The sequence below is a fragment of the Onychomys torridus genome, chromosome 4, assembly GCF_903995425.1.
Source record: "Onychomys torridus chromosome 4, mOncTor1.1, whole genome shotgun sequence".
In the NCBI taxonomy this organism is placed as follows: Eukaryota; Metazoa; Chordata; class Mammalia; order Rodentia; family Cricetidae; genus Onychomys; species Onychomys torridus.
Genome location: NC_050446.1, coordinates 63,459,788 through 63,481,219, shown reverse-complemented (window position 1 = coordinate 63,481,219; position 21,432 = coordinate 63,459,788). Strand labels below are relative to the sequence as shown.

Below are 21,432 nucleotides of genomic sequence, written 5' to 3'. Positions count from 1 at the left end.
AAATTTAACTCCATATGCATTTTCTTCAATGCCCACATCTCCTATGAAGTAGATTGGTACTTCCAGGAGAAGACAAGTCTCATAGTCATGAAAAAGAAAAAAATCTAAGTTATTAAACATTTAAAATAATACATTCTGTCGATCTCTGAAGGGTTTGAAGATGACCGGTATCAAAATATCAAGATATCAAAAATATATCTCAGCATGACTTGAAAACATACCTAATATGACTACAAGTTAGATTGTAATGTCTATTAACTGTCATTTATTTATATCCTAATGACATTCAAGGATTAGCAAATTGCTTTACATTGTTAAGTGAACTGTATAGATACAATATCCTGAGTAAGATTACAAATACATATACAGCATTTTCTAAAAATATCATTCTCAATATATATATATATAATTTATATGCAATATATGAAAATCCAATCCAATGTAAAGTATTTAAAACAACCAGTTGTCTTTTAAAAGTAGATTCAATAATCTACCATTTATTCTGTAATTTCTGTATCTCCTTTTTTTCCAGAGTAGATTCAATAATTTACTTCTTAACTATATGGTCTTTTTTCTTTTTTTTCAAACAAGAACCTTAAATCTAATCTCCCTTGTTTAGCCTCTTTCCTGACCATTAACAATAACAACTTGTAACCAACCATCCTAAACAATGACAATTATCCAAAACACAAAACCCATTGAAAGACCAAAAATCACCATTCCCATCTCTTGGGAATGTGGGCAGTGTGTTCTTAAAATAGCTTCCTGCTGTTTGTGGGCAAAAGCATCTTTAGAGGATCTTGAAAAGAAAAAAAAAATGGGCTAAATGTCAAGTTCCAGAGTGGTAGCTGTATCATTTGTTGTCCAGTCTCTGCAGAGATTGGATATTAATAAATATACATATATATATATGTGTGTATATATATATATATATATATATATATATATATATATATATACATACATACATATACATATACATATATATAAATCTGCTAAATTTTTATATAAAATTTATACCTTAAGAAAAGTTTAAAGAATCAAAATAGAACAAAAGAATTGAGATTAGTGGCAATGGAATATTCCCTTAATTTTTTGATTTTCACCTTTCTCATATCAGATGGCTCTTTTTTTCTGACATGATACAGAGATTTTGCGTTTTCCTTTTAACAACATGTTTGGGTTTAGAGAAGGAGAGAGACATTCTCCAACTCCAAATCCAGCCTTAATTTTTAATTAAACTGGGACTACATAAAGAACATCTGTGTTAAGTGTTTGTAGAGAAGAGCAGAAACAAACATTTAGGAAGACTTATGAAATTTTATATGTGATATACCAATAGGCCAATTTACTCTTTTTCTTTGGACATTTTCTCTAGATGATTTGTTCTTTTTCTTCAGATGTCTCATTTGTCCAGTGTTCTTCAGATTCCTTAGCCTTCATTCTACTGAAAGACAAAAACAAAAACACTTCCCCAACTCTAATTTTGAGGAGGTTCCCTTTGGTAAGTTATATCTGATTAAATGAAAATCATTTGTTAGTGGTATACATTATTTTAAATTCAATGATCTTTCTGGATGATGAACTATCCCATCTAATTAAGAGATCTCTCCTGTCCAATTTTAACCTTTATCAATTTTGATGGTATCCACAGCTTATCTTCTGTTGTAGAAACAAAAGCAAAACCTTGTCCCCAATGTAACACATATCCAGGTTTCTATTCTGAGGTCAGCACATCTTTCCAGTATATAGACTAATTTTACTTTGTGTTTTTTTTTCTATTATCAAACCTGTCCCCACTGCTTTCCTTTCTCATTAGTATTGAGAAAAATTAAAAGTTAATAGAGCATTATGTAATGTATTTCTGGTGGTTTTGTTACCCCTTTCTGTTTCTTTAGCATACACTTTAGAGTTCTGTTGGATCTTTCTACAACTGTTTGGCCTGTAGGAGTATGTGGTATACCTGTAATATGCTTTCTATTGTAATAAGCAAAAAACTGTTTCATTTTATCAGAGACATATGCTGGATTACTGTCAGTTTTATTTTGTGCAGGTATACCCATGATGGCCATAACTTCTAGCATATGAGTGATTATATATATAATCAGCTTTTTCAGAACTCGAAGCAGTTGCCCATTGAAATCCTGAATAAGTATCAATGGTATGGTATACATATGGTGTACATATTTCGATTTTCCAAATTCTGCAATGTGAAACACATCCATCTGCCAGATTTCATTCCTCTGAGTACCCTTTGGTTTACATCCTGCTGGTAATGAAGTCTGATTGTAAAAGGAACAAGTAGGACATTTCCTTACAATTTCCTTGGCTTGTTGCCAGGTTATGGAAAAATCCTTTTTTCAACCTTTACTATTGACATGATGTTTTTTTATGATATTCTGAGGCCTCCAGCACATTTCCTATCAATAATTTATCAATCTTATCATAACTTTATGCTAGAGGGCCTGGCAGACCTGTATGGGTCCTTTCAAAATCAAGTCAGAGATTTTTTTCCACATAAGTTTTTCATTTTTACTGTGTTTACTTGGTAAAAATATCCATTCCAATATAATATCTTCCCACTACATTAAAATTCTTGTAGGAGAATGCCTAGAGGGTAAAATAACCAAAATGCAATCCAGCTTTGGATCAATATGATCCATATGTCCTTCATGCACTTTCTTTTTTACCAAGCCCAATTCTTTCTCAGCTTCAGATGATAATTCTTTTGAGCTATTTAAGTCCTTGTCTCCTTCTAAGGTTTTGAACAAATTATTCCATACATCATTTTTACCCCAACAATAGTTTACAGATGAGAAATGTCTCCAAATAATCTTTGAATGTCATTAAGAGTCTGTAGTCAATCTCTCATAATTTACACCTTTTGGGGTCTAATTTTTTGTAGACCTATTTTATATCCTAAGTAATTTATAGAATCTTCTCTTTGTATGTTTTTAAGAACAATTTGTAATCCCCAGCAAGGCATTTTTTTTTTTTTTTACTTCTTCAAACATTCTTTCTAAATTATCTGCATTTGAGTTAGCTAGTAAAATGTCATCCATATATGATAAATTTTGGATTTAGGAAACTTTTTATGTATCACTTCCAATGGCTGTTGTACAAAATATTGGCACAGGGTTCTGCTATTTAACATTCCTTGTGGGAGGACCCTTCATTGATATATCTCTTAACCAGTTGAGAATTATTATAAGTAGCCACTGTGAAGGCAAATCTTATTTTTTTAAAATATATTCACTTATTTGGTTTGTATAAAGTAGCTTGACAAAGAAATTATTATTTTTTATGTATTAAAAAGTCATAAAGCCAAATTCTCCTAATGCAAACATGATATATTCCACTTTTGAACTGCCATTTGAGAAAAAAATCAATAAAACCTTTTCACAATTTTGTATTCTTTCTCTTAAATGGTAGATATATGAAGATATCAATGTAAAAGGCAAGTAATCTTTAAATGTATGTGTTCATAGCTTCTTTTCAAAATTACATCACATATATGATATTTTTTCTCCATCTTTTGGTATAAATATTATAATAGTAAAAACACATGCCAAAACCACATTTATCTATAATTTTTCTTAAGTTACTCATTGGTCCCAACAGAATTACCTTTCACAGAGCTGCAGATGTTGCTAGTTGGTGATCAAAGTTTCATATCTTTACTTAGTACATGTCTGTATCCTCATGCTGATTAATATTTTTCTTTGTTATTTAATTACAGAGCAGATCATCAATCTCCAGTGATACACTGGGCTAAGTGTATGTAAAATTATTCTGCTTGAGAAAGAATTTAAATTCAAATTAGTTCTGCAATTCATAGATAGTATGTTCTAATGTAGCTTAAGAGAAAATGTTTAGGTAAATGCATCTTAAAATGGTCTCAGGTCATGACTGATCCTAAAGAGTAGAAATGGTTGTAACTGAGAAAAATAAGTTTTCACTTTTACTGGCAAAAATAAAAATAACTCCCTTGTGGCCACTTGGAATCACCACAGAAATTTATCCACTTAACTGAGGTACAACAGAATATTCTTCTGCCTATCAGACTCTACTACTAAAAAAATAATAGTATAGGAAAACTTATATGTCTATCATTTAATGAGGATTCCTCAGGTTTTCAATAACATAATAGATGTTTGGAAATCTAAGTAGACTAAAAAACATTGGAGAGATCTGTATTGTATAGGACTTAAACAAGTAATTGGTGACTATTTCAAATGTAAAAATAAACATTATACCTGATGTTCTTTAACTATCTGCCTTTCCCAGTTCTGAAGCTGCTGTCCTGTTAAGAAAAGTAGGTTATGGTTGGGGGATGATGAAGATCAGATATGAAGAAGCAATGAGTTTCTTTCATAATCACCTTGAAAGTAAAAACCACACAGGAATATGCTCAGAAAATTTCTCATTTTACTTATGACTGCTATGGAAACTTTTTTCCCATTTCTTTCTTTCTTTTTTTTTTTTCATTTTTCTTTATTAAGAAATTTTCTACTCACTCCACATGCTATCCACAGAATGCCTTCCTCCCTCCTTCAACCTTCCAGCCCTTATTTATTCCCAATCCATCCCACATCCCCACATCCCTCAAATCAAGGTCTCCCATGGGGAGTCATCAGGGCCCTGTACACTGAGCCTAGGCAGGTCTAAGACCCGTGAAGGCAAATCTTTCTCTGTCTTTTTCCTGTAAGGTATTGAAAAGAAACAGTCTTTTAAATTGAAAACTATAAGAGGCCATCCTTTAGGTAACAGAGTAGGCAAAGGAATTCCAGATTGTAGAGAACCCATTGGCTGATTTCCTTTGTTAATTGCTCTAAGGTCTGTTACCATTCTCCATTTACCAGATTTCTTTTTAATAACAAATACAGGAGAATTCCATGGGCTAGTAGGTTCTTCAATATGCTGAGCATTTAACTGTTCTTCTACCAGCTCTTCTAAAGTCTGGAGTTTCTCTGTTGTTAAAGGCCATTGATGAACCCATACAGGCTTGTCTGTTAACCATTTTAAAGGTAGAGCTGTTGGTGTCTTTGGAAGATCATCAGTTGTTGTGCTAGGTTCTTGTACAATCTGGATGACTGGTGACCACTCATTAGAATAATACCTTCTAATATTTCTCTCAGAAACATGTGCTAGTTTATGATTTATTTCTGATGTTGGAGGGATGTTAATCTGAGTATTCCATTGTTGTAACAAGTGTCGGCCCCATAGGTTCATAGCTATATTAGCCACAAGTGGATTTAATTTTCACCTCTGTCCTTCTGGGCCTATACATTCGAGCCATCTTGCACTCTGTTTCACTTGAGATAATGTTCCAATTCCTAACATCTGAACATTTACCTCCTGAAGAGGCCAAGTTGGATGCTAAAATTCTGGTGCAATTATGGTCACATCATCATCTGTGTCTACCAGACCAGACAACAAAACATAATTTATTCTTATTGTTAATTTTGGTCTTTGTTCATTTATAGAAGTTTGCTAAACATTTTTCTTTATGGTTTCTCCTGAATTTTCTGTTCTCTCTGTCTCAGCTATTCCATCACCCCAAGCAGCCTGGTTTATTCCAATAGACATTTGGTTATTTAATTGCTCTGAATAGGGGTTTCTTTTATGGTTGCAGGAAAGGTCTGAACTGGATTTGCTGTGGGGGCCTGCCTAAGGCCCCTCTGGGAGTTTCCCAAGGCAAAGGATTACCTTGTCTGTCCCTTGTTGATTTACATTCCTTGGTCCAATGTTTAAACCTAACCACACCTTCTGCATACTCTGGAAGGAAGGGGCATTCTGTTGCCATTGTTCCTTGAAGAAACATTGTTTCTAGGGATGCCCTGTTTACAGTCCCTTTGCAAATGTCCTTCCTTTCCACACTGAAAACATCTGACATTTCTCAAACCCCTTAAAATTGCTTCCAGTAGCCAGATATCACCATGGCCATGAGAGTCAACATTAAATGTGTCTCTAATCCAATCTTCCAAGGGTGCAGATCTTGCTTTTAATGGCCTGTTTATTCTCTTGCATGTTGCATTCGAGTTCTCAAAAGCCAAAGATTCAATTATCTCGCTAGCTTCTGAATTCAGGACCATTCTATTTACTGCTGAAGTCAGTCTTTGAGTCTTTGTGAGAAAATCATGGAGGATCCTTTCGGGCCCTGTATAACTTTTGTAGATGGCTCTGTTTTCTTTCCTGTTTCCTCAATTTTGTCCCATGCATTCAAGGTTGCCATTTGACATAGAATTAGGGTTTGGTTATCACATAAACATTGTCTTTTTATTTCAGCACATTGGCCTTCTCCAATGCTGAGAGAGAGAGAGAGAGAGAGAGAGAGAGAGAGAGAGAGAGAGAGAGAGAGAGAGACCCGCGCCATGTGCTTCTGCTTGAGCCAATTCAGGCCTGAGTTATTCTTAGCACTGGCTTTTTTAAGCCTGAGCCCCTTGAGTTGGCAAGCTGGCTGCAGGAAGCTCCAGCTGTGGGTAAGTGCTTATAGCTACAAATGGTCAGGCCTGGGGCTTAGGAAGAGCTGGGACGAGTTGGCAGCTGGGCTGAGCCAGGCAGTTTTAATGCACTCTTGCCACATGGGTACCAAATGTAGATGTAATTCTTAACAGTCTTATTAAATAAGAAAAACAGAGACAAATTAAGAGTTAAAAGCCCAAGAGGTCACAACACTCATGAATAGCCTTTAGCTTACCAGCTGCTTCCATCCTTCCACTCAGAAAAAAAGAACTACTTCCTTTGTGTCTGTATTTTTTATTAACTTTCTGTTTAGCTTTCTCCTTGGTTTTAAACCCAACCACATGACTTCTTCATTACTGCCTGTCTATACAGACCTCCAGGTTTCTAAGGTTGGTACTTGGATTAAAGGCCTGTGTCACCAAGCTGGCTATGTCCTTGAACACACAAATTCTGCCTGCCATGTGATCCAATTAAGGGCATGTGCTACCACTGCAGACTTCAGCTAAATGGCTTACTGTTAGCTCTGACCCCCAGGCAACTTTAGTTATTAACATAGAAATAAATTGATATTTCAACACAAATATAATATCACTATAAAAAGCTAAAGTAGAATTCTGCTCTTCAGACAGGCTGAATAGCAAGTAGCTGATCTCCTCTTCTTGCTCACATCCTCCAAAAATCCCTCAGGCTTCTTGCCCCTTTTCAAAACCCTTCTCCACTTGGCTCCTCCCTACCACTTCCTGTTAACTAATTGCTAACTAAGCCTCCTGTCCACAGGTGAATTTTATTTAATCAAACATATCTTTGCATCATTAAACATATTTTCCAGAGCATCAACAAAAGTAACACATGTTAAAACAATATTCTGCAATACCCTTTCTTCCGTCTTGAAATAGTAAAATGCATCCTGTGCTGTTATATGTTGGAAGTATGTGATCTGCATTTTGATTTTGATTTTATAGATTACAGTTAAGAGATTACAAGAACAACAACAACAAACAGCCAGGTAGTGGTGCATGGTTTTAATCCCAGCACTGGGGCAGATCTCTGTGAGTTCAAGGCCAGCCTGGGCTACAGAGTGAGTTCTAGGAAAGACTCTGAAGCTATGCAGAGAAACCCTGTCTCAACAAACAAACAAACAAACAAACAAGCAAAAACAAAACAAGAGATTACATGAATCTCAGGAGAGTCTTCTTTAAACTTTGGACTTTTAAACAAGTCTGAGGCTGTTATAGATCATGGGGACTTTGGCAGTTAAACTAAATTCATTTTACATTATGTTATGGCTACAAGCTTGGAGGCCAAGGAGTGGAATGGGATGGTTTGAATGAGTATCACTCCCATAGATTCATGTGTTTGAATGCTAGGTCCGTAGGGAGTAGCACTATCAGGAGGTAATAGCCTTGTTAGGGGAAGTGTGTCATCATGGGGGTGGGCTTTAGGATCTCATATTCTCAACCTACACACAGTGTGGGACACAGTTGCTTCTGCTGCCTGTGGATCAAGATGTAGAACACTTAGTTCATTCTCCAGCACCATGTATGCCTGCCTTTCACCATGTCCCACCATGATGATAATGGACTAAGCCTTAGGAACTGTAAGCTAACCCCAATTAAATGTTTTCCTTTATAAGAGTTGCCATGGTCATGGTATCTCTTCACAGCAAAAGAAACCCTAAGACAGAACTATCTTTGAAACTTTTAAAAAAACATTGTGATATTTGCTTTACTTAGAATTATATTAGCTGATTCCCTACCCCTTGGAATTATTGGTGATAGTGATCAGAGAAGAACAAAATAATTTTCTTGAGATACTGTCAATGTATGATATTGTACATGATATTGGATGGATGGATGGATATTGTACATATCCATATAGTATCGGCACTAAATTGACTCAAGAATTTTAAAATACTATACATGTATTAGGAAGGAAATGTTGTAGGCATCCTGGAGGGAATTATAGGGGAGGAAGCAGGTGTTACATTTCATAAAAATACATTATCAAAATATAAGTTTAAATATATTTACAAGACAAAATAATCTTTCTCTACCATTTTTGCCTATAAAGAAATCTATCTTATGAATAAAAGAATTAATATAAATAACATATTCCATTGAAAACAAAAGCACAATTTGTGGCGAGTTTTTGTTTCTGTTTTTTTGTTTTTGTTTTTGTTTTTTGAGACATGGTTTCTCTGGGTAGTTTTGGTGCCTGTCTTAGATCTCACGCTGTAGAAATGGCTGGCCTCAAACTCACAGGGATCTGCCTGGCTTTGCCTCCCAAGTGCTAGGATTAAAGGCATGTGCCACCACTGCCTGTCAACAAAAGCAGAATGTAATCTATTCTATACCCATAATTTTTTTAAAATACCACACAATTTGAATGACCTATCTGTGTGGTGATATATTGTGTCCCCCAATATATTGTGCATCCTAATAAATTTATGTGGGGTCAGAGGACAGAACAGCCATTAGACAGACATAGAGGACAGAAAATGGTGGCACATACACCTTTAATCCTAGCAGAGATCCCTCTGGACCTCTGTGTGTTCAAAGCCAGGAACAGCCTGGAAACAGCCAGGCATGGTGACACACTCCCTTAATCCCAGGAAGTGATAGCAAAATACAGAAAGGTATAATAGGTGTGAAAACCAGGAACTAGAGCCTGGTTAAGCTTTTAGTCTTTTGAGCAGCAGTTCAGCTGAGATCCATTTGGATGAGGACTCAGAGGCTTCCCGTCTGAGGAAAAAGGATCATCTGAGAAAACTGTGGAGGTGAAGTTAGCTGTGGCTTGTTCTGCTTCTTTGATCTTCCAGCATTAACCCCAATATCTGGCCCTAGGTTTGTTTTTATTAAGACACTTTAAGATTCATGTTACATATACAAACTATCCAACTTTGCTTAGAATGCAGTGTGTTTCTGTCCCTGGGTCTATTCCTTATATATTGTAATGGTGTCCTTTTGCCCAATATAAAATGTACTTTGAGTAAATTTCTCACTAACATCACCTTCCTCTTTGTCTTTTCCTCCCCTCTGACTTGTCCCCTTTGTTAAAGTAGACATTTCACCTTTACTTTTATGTCACACATACATATACTTCAATTTAGCAATTTCAATAAAATGTCTTAAACCAAAATCAGAGAAAAATTTGATATTCATCTTTCTGAGACAGAGTGAATGTATTTAATTTGATTTTCTACAATTGCATACAGTTTTTGACAAATTTCATGTATTTGTTTTTCCTTATAGTTGGAAATACTGTCCATTGTGTATATAAGATTCATTTTAAATACACATTTCTGTTAATTGGCACCTGGGTTAGTTGTGCAACTACCATCGTGTGAACACTACAGTCAGAATTGGTGTATTTGAAACTCCTTGACATTTTTCAATGCTCTCAGTGGGATTGGTAGGGTTGAGTCATTTGGCTGATCGACTTTTACTTTAGAGGAAACACCAAAGTCATTTCTACAGAGGCTTGGCTGATTTTCATTTCAACCAGCATGATGTGAGAGTTCCATTAGTTCCTATCTTCACCAGTATGTGTTATTTGTTTCCTTAATGACTACATGCCAGACTATGATGTATTTAATAAAGCAATTACAACAATTGGAGATTAGAATATGATCAAATATGTTCATTTGAAGAACAAGAAAATTAGTTGTGCAACTTCATTGGAATATTGAAACATACACATCAAGTGTTCATAGACATCACTAAATCATCTTTGTGTACTGGTGAGTATAACAATAATATGTGAAATGGGACTCCAGATGTGAATAGGAAAAAAATATGGAAACATAATTTCCAGGCAAAAATTTGATTATGTGATAAGGAAAGAAGAAGAAACATGGGTATGCCAGAGTTGCATGATGAGTTGGAGGAAGAAAAGGGAGGCATCAGCAAGCCTGGGTTATAAACTGAAAGATAATCTCTAGATATGACTTTTGCAACTAGTGACCCCTTTGAAAACAATGACCTCAAATCCTATCATATATCATGAATGATAAAGTGGTCTTTTAATGAAAATCCTGGTGCCACACATTGAGGGGAAGCTGAAGGTGAGAGAAGCCGAGCAAGCCACAGCCCCCAAGTCTTCCCTCACCGACTCTTCAGCCTGAAAAGGCTTTCTAGCCAAACGGCCTCTAGCCAAAAGGAGTGCCTCAGTGGAAAAGGACTTTAGTTCCTGTCTCTTCGTGCCTTATATACTTTTCTTCGCCCATCCATCACTTCCTGGGATTAAAGGTGTGTGTGCTTCTCAAGCAAAGGCATGAGTTCTTAATTGCTGGGATTAAAGGTATGTGCCACCACTGCCTGGTGGTGTTTCTTTCCTAGACTGAGTCAATCTCATGCAGTCCAGGATAGCTTTGAGCTAACAGAGATCTAGTTGGCTCTCTGACTCCCAAGTGCCAGGATTAAAGGTCTGTGCCACCACTGCCTGGCCTCTATATGTTTAATCTAGTGGATTGTTCTGTTCTCTGATCTTCAGGAAAATTTTATTAGGTTACCCAATATATCCACATAACCTCAAGGTGATGAATTGATTGTGTGAATGCATCATATAAAATAATTTCAAGAGGATAGGGCTACTCTGCTGACAAGTAAAATGATGTCATATAGGTAGATTTTAGTCACCTATATGATTGTGACATACATTTGAATTTTGAATTAGCAACTAATTCACAGTGACAATTGGTGACAGTATCAAACACCCAGATTATCAGGAAAAACCAAACTATGAGTTCATAGTACTATCATTTTTGTGTGTTAGTATAACTATTGTTAACTATTATAGATAGCAAGTATGCTTATGAACTAAGAAGAAAAAATAATTCTTACATATCTTAAAGGAAATATAAACTAAAGAATTTTTTATAGAAATAGTATGGCAGCTCCTTAAGAATTTAAAACAGAATACCAAATGATCTAATCAGGCAATGTTGAGTTTATGCCCAAAGTAAATGGGGTCATAATATTGAAGAATCATAAATAAAAAAGTTCCAGTCATATAGTTGGTAAGACAAGAAAATCATAACCAACATGAATGTGTGCATTCTCTTCAATTCGAAATTGTTAATAAAATACATGAATACCTATTATTATTTTAGTATATGTAACAATAACAAATGCATAGTATGCATTTTAGAAAACACATTCATCATTGTTGACATAGAATGGTGCTTAAATCAGTGATGTTCAATATATATTCACAAAATAATTCAACTGCAATTACAGTTTTTGTTACTTACTAGTAAATGAAGGAACCAAAGAAAAATTTGAGCTTGAGATTCATGATACACGATCGTGACCATGTGATCGTGACCATATCCTTTTGCTTTATTAGATACCTGTAGGGAATATCAAGTGATAAAATTACACACTCACATTACTTATTCCTGTGTTTATTTATTTGTGCCATAGAATTACTCACAGCCTTGTGCTATACTATGTCACATTACTACATTCTCACACCAATTTGAGTTTCAATTTTATCTTAGTGATGCTTTTCAAAGAGAAAGAAAAATTAACTGAAATATACAAACTTTAAACAACACTATAGTGCATTGTCCTTCCTTGGAAGATCCCACTTCTCTTTTGGGAACTTACTAAGCACCTAACCTCTCTAGTTATTTGCTCTGTAGCAACATATCAAAAGACTAGAAACTTGCATCCATGTAAGAGAGTAAACAAGTGATGTTTGTCCTTTATGCATCTAGTTGCCTCATTCAGGATGATTGTTTCTTGCTCGACCATTTGACTTCAAATTTGATTTCACTTTTCTTAACAGTTGGGTAATATTCTATTTGTAAATGTACCAAATTTACATTATCTTTTCAATGGTTAGTGATTTCAAGGTTGCTTCCAATTTATGGCCATTATGAATAGAAATGGAGTTGGCCGTCACACAAACTGACTCAATGTTTTATTATTTTTTGGTTTTGTTTTATTTTGTCATTTTTAAGGGGTAACACAAAATTTGCAGACATAGGAGCATGGCAAGGATCTGGGAGGAGTTGGAAGAAAAAAACATTATAAAATTATATAAAAAGTTTGAAGGGCAAATTTTAAAAAAAGAAGCTTTAAATAAAGAAAAGACATTTCAAATTTACTTTATGTACAATATAATTTCAAGGGAAAATACTAATAACAGTCGGTATTATATAACACTATATGGAATTGATGTTGTGGAATATTATTTTAAGGTATTTTACTTTTGTTTATGTTTCATTTGTTTAACTCTGTGAAGCTGTGTTACTGTGCCTATGTAAAACACCTGATAAAGAGCTGAATGGTCAATAGTGAGGCAGGAGAAATTATTAGTGGGGCTTGCAAGCAGAAAGAGATAGAGAAGGATAAATCTAAGAAAAAGGAAGAAGTAGCCAGAGAAGGAGGAGGACTCCAGAGGACAGACATCCAGCTACATAGCCAGCCATGGAGTAAGTGTAAGATTTATAGAATTAAAGGAATGGGAAAAGCCCAGAGGCAAAATGTAGACAGGACAATTTAAGCTTAGAAAAGCTGGCTAGCAACAATAACAAGCCAAGAAAATGCTAGGCATTCATAATTAATAATAAGTCTCTCTGCATGTGATTTAATTGGGAGCTGGGTGGTGGGTCCCTAAAAGAGCAAAAACAAACAAAACAAGTAGCTTATCTTTTCTTTTCATAGAAAATTCAAGTCTTATTTTATTTTATTTTTTAAAGTATAATTAAATCCTATTCTCTACCACTTTCCTTCCTCCAGTCTCTCAAATATCCTTTCTCATTTCTTTCAAATCTGTGGCCTTTTTTATCATTAATTTTACATAAATGTATGTATATACATGTATAATCCAAAACACAGCCTGATCAATCATATAATTTTACTTGTTTATAATTTTTCAGAGCTGATCACATGGTATTGGATAACCAATTGGCGTGTTCTTATCTGGGAAATATAGAAGACTATTTACCCTGCTTTTAGCATTCTATAGTTGCCCTTAGTTGTTCTGTACAGGTACAGCTTCCAGGACTATCCTTAGTTCACCTTAGCTTGTCTATTGTTGTCCTTCTCTAGCAATATTTTAGTTAGTCAAATTGGTGATATTTATGTGTATTGTAGGTAAATGATATAAAATCTTGCAAATGACTTTTAATAATTGGAAGTGACTTTTCCTTAAATTTTACTTAAAATAAAAAAATGAATTTCTAAAGTCAATGTCTTTTTTTTTTTTTTTGGTTTTTCGAGACAGGGTTTCTGTGTGTAGCTTTGCTCCTTTTCCTGGAACTCACTTGGTAGCCCAGGCTGGCCTCCAACTCACAGAGATCCATGTGGCTCTGCCTCTCTAGTGCTGGGATTAAAGGCATGCACCACCACCACCGGGCTTAAAGTCAATGTCTTAATTGCTGTTTATCTTTGTACAAAAGACACAAATAAAATCAAAGCTTTACTAAGGTAATAAGCAGAAAAACACATGTCTAAGATGCTTAATACCAGTAGGAAGTGACATAAACTTAAGGGAAAAAGTGACTTAGAGTTATACCAGTATGTTCATAATATCCAGGACTTAACCACATTAATGCAAATTGTATCATTCAAAATTGTGAAATTAATACATAGTCTTCCATTTTGGGAAAAGTGTATCAACATGTAGGCTGAATGACAATTCATGATTCTTGATCATAAGTTATCTCATCAAAATCGTAGCATTTCTGTATGTTAATTACAGATTCTCACAGTCTTCTAATATTTTCTTCCATTTATTTTGTGAATGTGTGTTCATGTGTGTTTGTGTGGGGTCTTTTTGGATTTTATCAAAATTGCCCTTATGAATTAGTAATAAAAAACGGAAATCATTGACAGGGAACTTAATCAATGACGGGGTGGACCTCTAGATTGCAACATCTGAATGTAAATGGTGTTGAACTAAGAATTCCAGGCCATCAACCGTAGTCTAGCTAGGCAATAAATGTAGGAATCTGTCCTCCTACTTGCTGTAGATTTGTGATTAGTTTGGGATGACTTAGTGCTACTTAAAATTCTACATACTGTTCCTTGTTCAAATAGTTCATAAAGGAACATGGACAGCTGTATTTATTTATCTATCTATCTATCTATCTATCTATCTATTTATTTATTTATTTAGTCAGTTGAGATAAAATGTGCCCATCCTTGGCAATATATATTTTTTAAGATTTTTTTTAATTAATATATTTGTGTTTTAATTTTACATATTAGCCATGGGTTCCCCTGTCCTCCCCCCTCCCACACCCTCCCCCAGCTTCCCCACATGCCCTCCCCTCCATTCCCATTTCCTCCAAGGCCAAGACTCCCTGGGGGTTAATTTAAACCTGGTGGATTCAGTACAGGCAGGTCCAGTCCCCTCATCCCAGGCTCAGCAAAGTGTCCCTGTGTAAACCCAAGGATCCAAACGGCCAGCTCATGCAATAAGGACAGGTGCCTGTCCCACAGCCTAGGTGCTCCTAAGTAGTTCAAGCTATTCAATTGTCTCACTTATCCAGAGTGCCTGATCCAGCTGGGGGCTCCACAGCCTTTGGTTCATAATTCATGTGCTTCAATTTGTTTGGCTATTTGTCCCTGTGCTTTTCCAATTTTGGTCTCAACAATTCATACTCTTACAGTCCCTCCTCTTTCTCGACAATTGGACACCAGGAGCTACACCTGGCTGAGGATCTCTGCATCTAAATCCATCAGTTATTGGATGAGAGTTCCAGGATGACTGTTAGGGTATTTGGCCATCTGGAGCTCCACCTGGGGACTGGCTGAGGATCTCTGCATCCACTTCCATCAGCACGACAGTTAGGATGTTTAGTCATCTGATCACCAGACTAGGTCAGATCAGGCTTTCTCTCAACCATTGACAGCAGTATACAGAGGATGTATCATTGTGGTTTTGGGGGACCTCTCCAGCACTCTGCCTATTCCTGTTCTCATGTGGTCTTCATTTATCATGGTCTGTTATTCCTTGTTCTCCTTTTCTGTTCTTGATCCAGCTGGGATCTCCTGCTCCCCTAAGCTTTCTTTCCCTCAAATCTTGCCCTTCATTACTCCTACTGTTGTCCAGGTTGTTCATGTAGACCTCATCCATTTCTCTGTCATTGGGTGATCCTTGGGTCTTTCCTATAGCCCATTTCTTAATTGGACTGTTGGGCATTTTGATATCTAAATTCTTGAGTTCTTTATATATTCTGGATATCAGCCCTCTGTCAGATGTGTGTTTGGTAAAGAACTTTTCCCATTCTTTAGGCTGTTGTTTTGTCGTGTTGACCTTGTCCTTTGCTCTACAAAAGCTTCTCAGTTTCAACAGGTCCCATTCGTTGATTGTTTTCCTCAGTGTCTGTGCTACTGGTGTTATATTTAGAAAGTGATCTCCAGGGCCAATGCTTTCAAGACTACTTCCTAACTTTCTCTTCTATCAGGTTCAGAGTAACTGGGATTATGTTGAGGTCTTTGATCTACTTGGACTTAAGTTTTCTGCATGGTGACAAATATGGATCTATTCACAGCCTTCTAAACATTGACATCCAGTTATGCCAGCACTATTTGTTGAAGATGCATTCTTTTTTCCATTGTATATTTTTGGCTTCTTTATCAAAAATTATATGTTCATAGGTGTGCAAGTTAATATCAGGGACTTCAATTCAATTCCATTTGTCTACATTCTGATTTTTATGCCAGTACTATCCTGTTTTTATTACTGTACCTCTATAGTAGAGCTTGAGGTCAGGGATCATGATGCCTCAAGTGGTTGTTTTAATGTACAGGATATTTTGGCTATCCTAGGTTTTTTTTTTTTTCCATATAAAGTTGAGTATTATTATTTCCAGATCTGTGAAGAATTGTGTTGGTAATTTGATGAGGATTGCATTGAATCTGAAGATTGCTTTTGGTAAGATTCCCATTTTTATTATGTTAATCCTGCCTATCCATGAGTATGGGAGGTCTTTCCATTTTCTGACATCTTCTTCAAATTCTTTTTTTAGTGACTTAAAGTTCTTTTCATATAGGTCCTTTACATGCTTAGTTAGAGTAACCCCAAGGTATTTTATATCATTTTTGGCTATTGTAAAGGGTGATGTATCTCTGATTTCCTTCTCAGCCAGTTTGTCTATTGTATATAGGAGGGCTACTGATTTTTTTGAATTGATCTTGTATCCTGCTATGGTGCTGAAGGTTTTTATTAGCTGTATAAGTTCCTTTGTTAAATTTTTGGGGTAACTAATGTATACTGTCATGTCATCTGCAAATAGGGAGAGCTTGACTTCTTCCTTTCCAATTTGTATCCCCTTAATCTCTTTATGTTGTCTTATAGCTCAGGCTAGAACTTCAAGTACTATATTGAATAAGTATGGGGAGAGGGGACATCCTAGCACTCTTGGGCATATACCAAAGTAATGCTCAATCATACAACAAGGGCATTTGCTCAGCTATGTTCATATCAGCATTGTTTGTAATAGCCAGAACCTGAAAACAACCTAGACGTCCTTCAACTGAAAAATGGATAAAGAAAATATGGTACATATACACAATGGAGTGCTACATAGCAGAGAAAAACAATGACATCATGAGGTTTGCAGGCAAATGGATGGATCTAGAAAAATTCATCCTGAGTGAGGTAACCCAGACTCAGAAGCACAAACATGGTATATACTCACTCATAGGATACTAGATGTAAAACAAAGATGACTAGACTGCTACACAACTCCAGGGAGGCTACCTAGAAAACGGGACCCTAGGAAGACCCAGGGATCACCCAATGACAGAGAAACGGATGAGATCTACATAAACAACCTGGACAAGAGTGCATAGGATATTTAAAACAATATATTTTAGGCTATTATTCAAAATAGCAAAAGCATTTTAAAACCATAAAGTAGTTATATTTCAAAGAAATGCATAAAGATTGATATACTGTATCAGGAACTATGTAAGAAGCAAGGGGAAAAAAAACCAAAACATTTGTTTCAGAGCCCAAAACACTATTTTATGAGAAACAGTTTTCTCGAGACAGCAATCACATCAGGTTTTATATCAGTTGACTGCACATGGGAATCATAATTCGTTAAAACAGCCAGATCAATTTGTCATTTCCTAAATAATGAGTAGACTTTGGTTTCATGTTGGTAATGGTAGCTGATCCAAAAAACAAATGTGTCACAAGCAAATGGGAAGAACATGTGGACAAGTGGTTTGTCCATTCTACGGCTGATGGCAATTTCAGAGTGGTGGCAATGATTCTGATATAAGATACAAGCATCAAATTTTCAACAGTGTAACCACTAAGTCAACAGACAGCTCGTGCACTGAAGTATCCCCAAAGGCCACTTGAGAATAAACAGCAAGTCACAGGAGTGTTTGATGTGGTTAGAATTGGAAAAATGTAGAGAGAATGTCTGACTGGAAGGTCACTGAGCCAGGAACCTGCTGCCAGCTGAGTGCACTTTTTGGGGTTCATGACCATAGGATAGTGTAGAGGGTTGCAAATGGCCATATAGCAGTCATACCTCATCCCAGCATAAGGAAGAAACACATTTATGTGGAACAGTTCCCATCACAGAAATGCCTTTGTCTTGAGCACCAATGTTGAACAGAATCTTTGGGAAAATTAGAGATACATAACAGATTTCCACAAAAGAAAAATTTGCCAGGAAAGAATAAATAGATTTCTATAGTACAGGATCAATTCTGGTTACCACAATTATGAAATTACTTGTAATCAAGTTAATCAAGTACATCATTTAGAACATACCAAATGGAGAAATTGTCACAGTGTAGTCTGAAGGGCATATTGTTCTATGTCATGATTTTGAAATATTTTATCTGTAGTTATGATTCAAGCAAAAGTGTCATGTATTTCCTTATCATTAAATTATTTTTATCATGTATAAATGACATAAACACACTTTCCAATTTTCTAGCATCAATGAATAATATTTATGACTTTATATATGCTCCAAAATGTATGAGTAAAGATTTTGTTGCTAAAATAAAAAACATTGTTATATCATTTCCCTAATACACTGAGTGTTGTGTATTTTTTGGATTTTCATGATAGCCCATGAAATTAATTTTCTTCTCTTAAGACAAAAAAGAAGTATCTGCTTATATTTATTTTGAAAATCTCTTCTTCTACATATGCCTATTTATATTGCTACTCTGATGGTCATTAGTTCAAATTTAAATTAATACATGACTAAATATTCTTAAAAACATTTAAAGTAATTTTTAGATAGAATACTTTAATATGTGGAAGTTCTTTCCACTTTTGATTCACTAATTCTCTTTATAGGTCATTTTGCTATGAAATTAGTGAATAGCAGGCTATCACATTAGATGGATCGCTACTCCTTATATTTCTGAGATTTCAGTGCAGAATATTGTTTTTGAATTACAGTTCCCAATTTAAATCACACTTTTTCTTTTCCTATGACATTTATATAAAAACCTATGATAGGGTAAACATTTTCAGATCATCTTTTTATTGAGGGAAATCAGGAGTTTGAAGTAGTCTTGTCAGCATCTGTGGTCAAGATGAAGGTCTAAGTAGAGCCTACATCCATTTATACTGTGCAAAGTTCTACAGCAGGAGAACATCATCACAAAAGCTCATCCTGAACATTTCCTAGTTATTCTGGTCCTCCCAATGACTCTGATCTGTTATACTCAGTTAACTTTATTGCATACATTTGTGAGGGAACAGACATGATCACACTGACATGCTCCTTTTTGTTTCCATTATTCTACTTTATCTCTAGTCTGCAACTGTTAAATTTATTTTTTTTTTACAAAATTTCACTATGAATTGTTTGAAAATATATGTCTTGAAATTATTTCCTAAAAATCTTTGAATGCAGTCACCACTTTATCTTGCAATTAATATATAGTGTGCTCAACAGTTACCTTGTCTTCCCATTCCGCTATCTTTCTACACTCTATTCCTATTAATCTGTATAACTCCACTTGACAGCAGGTGTATTTTTCTACATAATGTTTGTGTGTGTGTGTGTGTGTGTGTGTGTGTGTGTGTGTTAGTAGTAATGGGGTGGAAGAGTAAGAACGGTAATTTTCCTACATTTATTCTGATATTAACTAATGCATTTAACATGGAGGAGTACACAGTGCTTAATTTCTCTGATCAAATTTAGAAAAAGATAAGATAAAGCATGGAAAGGCATGAATGGTTACATGAATTCAGAATGGTTTTACTCATGAAAAAATTACTGAAGATACATATAAACATGTGAATAATTGTATAATATTTTCATATTCAGTAAGAGTATTTAATCTTTAAATACTAGGAACAAATTTAACTATAGTAGTTGGGAGATGTGTTTTAATGATGCTTATGATTGATCTTCTAATGTTTTTATGAGCTGTGATTTTCAGTGTCTTCACATAAAGCAGATAAACATGTGGCTAAATATAATGAAATCTTGATAAAAGATAAATAACATCTTTAAGTGTATATTGTATGTTAAAATGTTGATACAAGTTAGTATATAATATGGTGTCCATATTGATATTATTTTTCTTTTACATATTGGGTTTATGTACTAAAACATATTTCACAATTTATTTATTTTTGAACATATATCATAAAATGTCAAAAAATTAAAAAATTTAAAGCTATTTGAAATTAAAAATTAGATACAAGATTTTTTTCAGCTAATTTGCTCAATTACTTCTCATGTTGATATGTAAAAGGGAGAGACAACTTATATACATATGAGTCAATTGTTGTTTGAGCTTATGATTATAGAGTAAATTTAAATATAAATTTTACCTTTATTGATTAGTAAAAGAAAATAAGAAGTGAATTTGATTTTTAAGGCTGAAATACTTCCTTTACCTGCAGCAGACAAAATACTTTCAAGCATTTATTGTACTGTCAAAGACACAGAGGTGTTTAAGTAGGAAATGTTCTCTGCTCTGGAAATAAGTCCCTTCCCCATGGTAAGTTCTAATTGAAGAAAATTCTTCTTCCTTCCACTCAAGAAGTTAAAGATAAGAAAATATAAATGAAATGAGAAAAATAAAATGGGACCTATGTAACCTTTTGTACATTCTACTTTTCAATTTTGTGATTATTAAGAAAAATGAACATTAAAAGTATCAGAAATTGGCAACAATATTTGTGTGTGTGTGTTCATGCTTGCCTGTGTTTTACCCTTGCTCCTATATAGGCCCCTGTATCAGTGAAATGAAGGAAGAGTAAAAAGATAACTGATGTTGTCAGACACAATGCATATGGATAATTTTATCTTCATTCATACTTCTAATTATACATGCAAAGTATACTAATGATATGGCTGCTTTTATTAAAATTACATGCTTTTATATAAAGATTTGTCTTATTCACTGATTCAATGTATTCTATATCTCCACAGGAAAAATATTTTTAAGTAAACAACTTCTCAATATTCATTGTAAAAGTACTTGCTAATATTCTCAGTATTCATTTTCTTACTTCTTATCTCATGCTTAAATTTTAATTTATTTAATTAATTTTATTTTATTTAATACAATCATTTACCAAATACAGAAATTCACTTATAAACGAACTTGCACCATACTTAATAACACACAGTCATCATTAATGAAACTATAAACACCCAATGAGAACTTTAAGCTCTTTTTTAAAATTTATTTATTATTATTATTATTATATTTGTGTTTTAATTTTACACATCAGCCATGGGTTCCTCTGTCCTCCCCCCGAGATCTTTAAGTTCTTATGCATGCACCTAAGGAGAATAGATTTCCTTGTACATTTGAGGTTCTCAGCAAGAATCTTATCATTACAAAAATAACCAAACAAGGAAACTGCAGGCTCTTATGTTGAAAATTAGTTCTTTTGAGAGTTGTTTTCAAGCAAAATTAGGTGTATGGGTAAGTGCATGTTTTTGTTTTTGTGAATATCTTTCATCCAATATGCATTGTCTACTGTCTTCATTTGCTTTTTGTT

At 34.7% G+C, this 21,432-nt stretch overlaps 1 pseudogene; it reads right to left on the bottom strand.

Annotated features, from left to right (window-relative positions):
* Positions 1–17,529: 17,529 nt before the first annotated feature.
* On the bottom strand, positions 17,530–19,380 carry LOC118581797 (annotated as a pseudogene).
* Between the last annotated feature and the right edge of the window lie 2,052 nt (positions 19,381–21,432).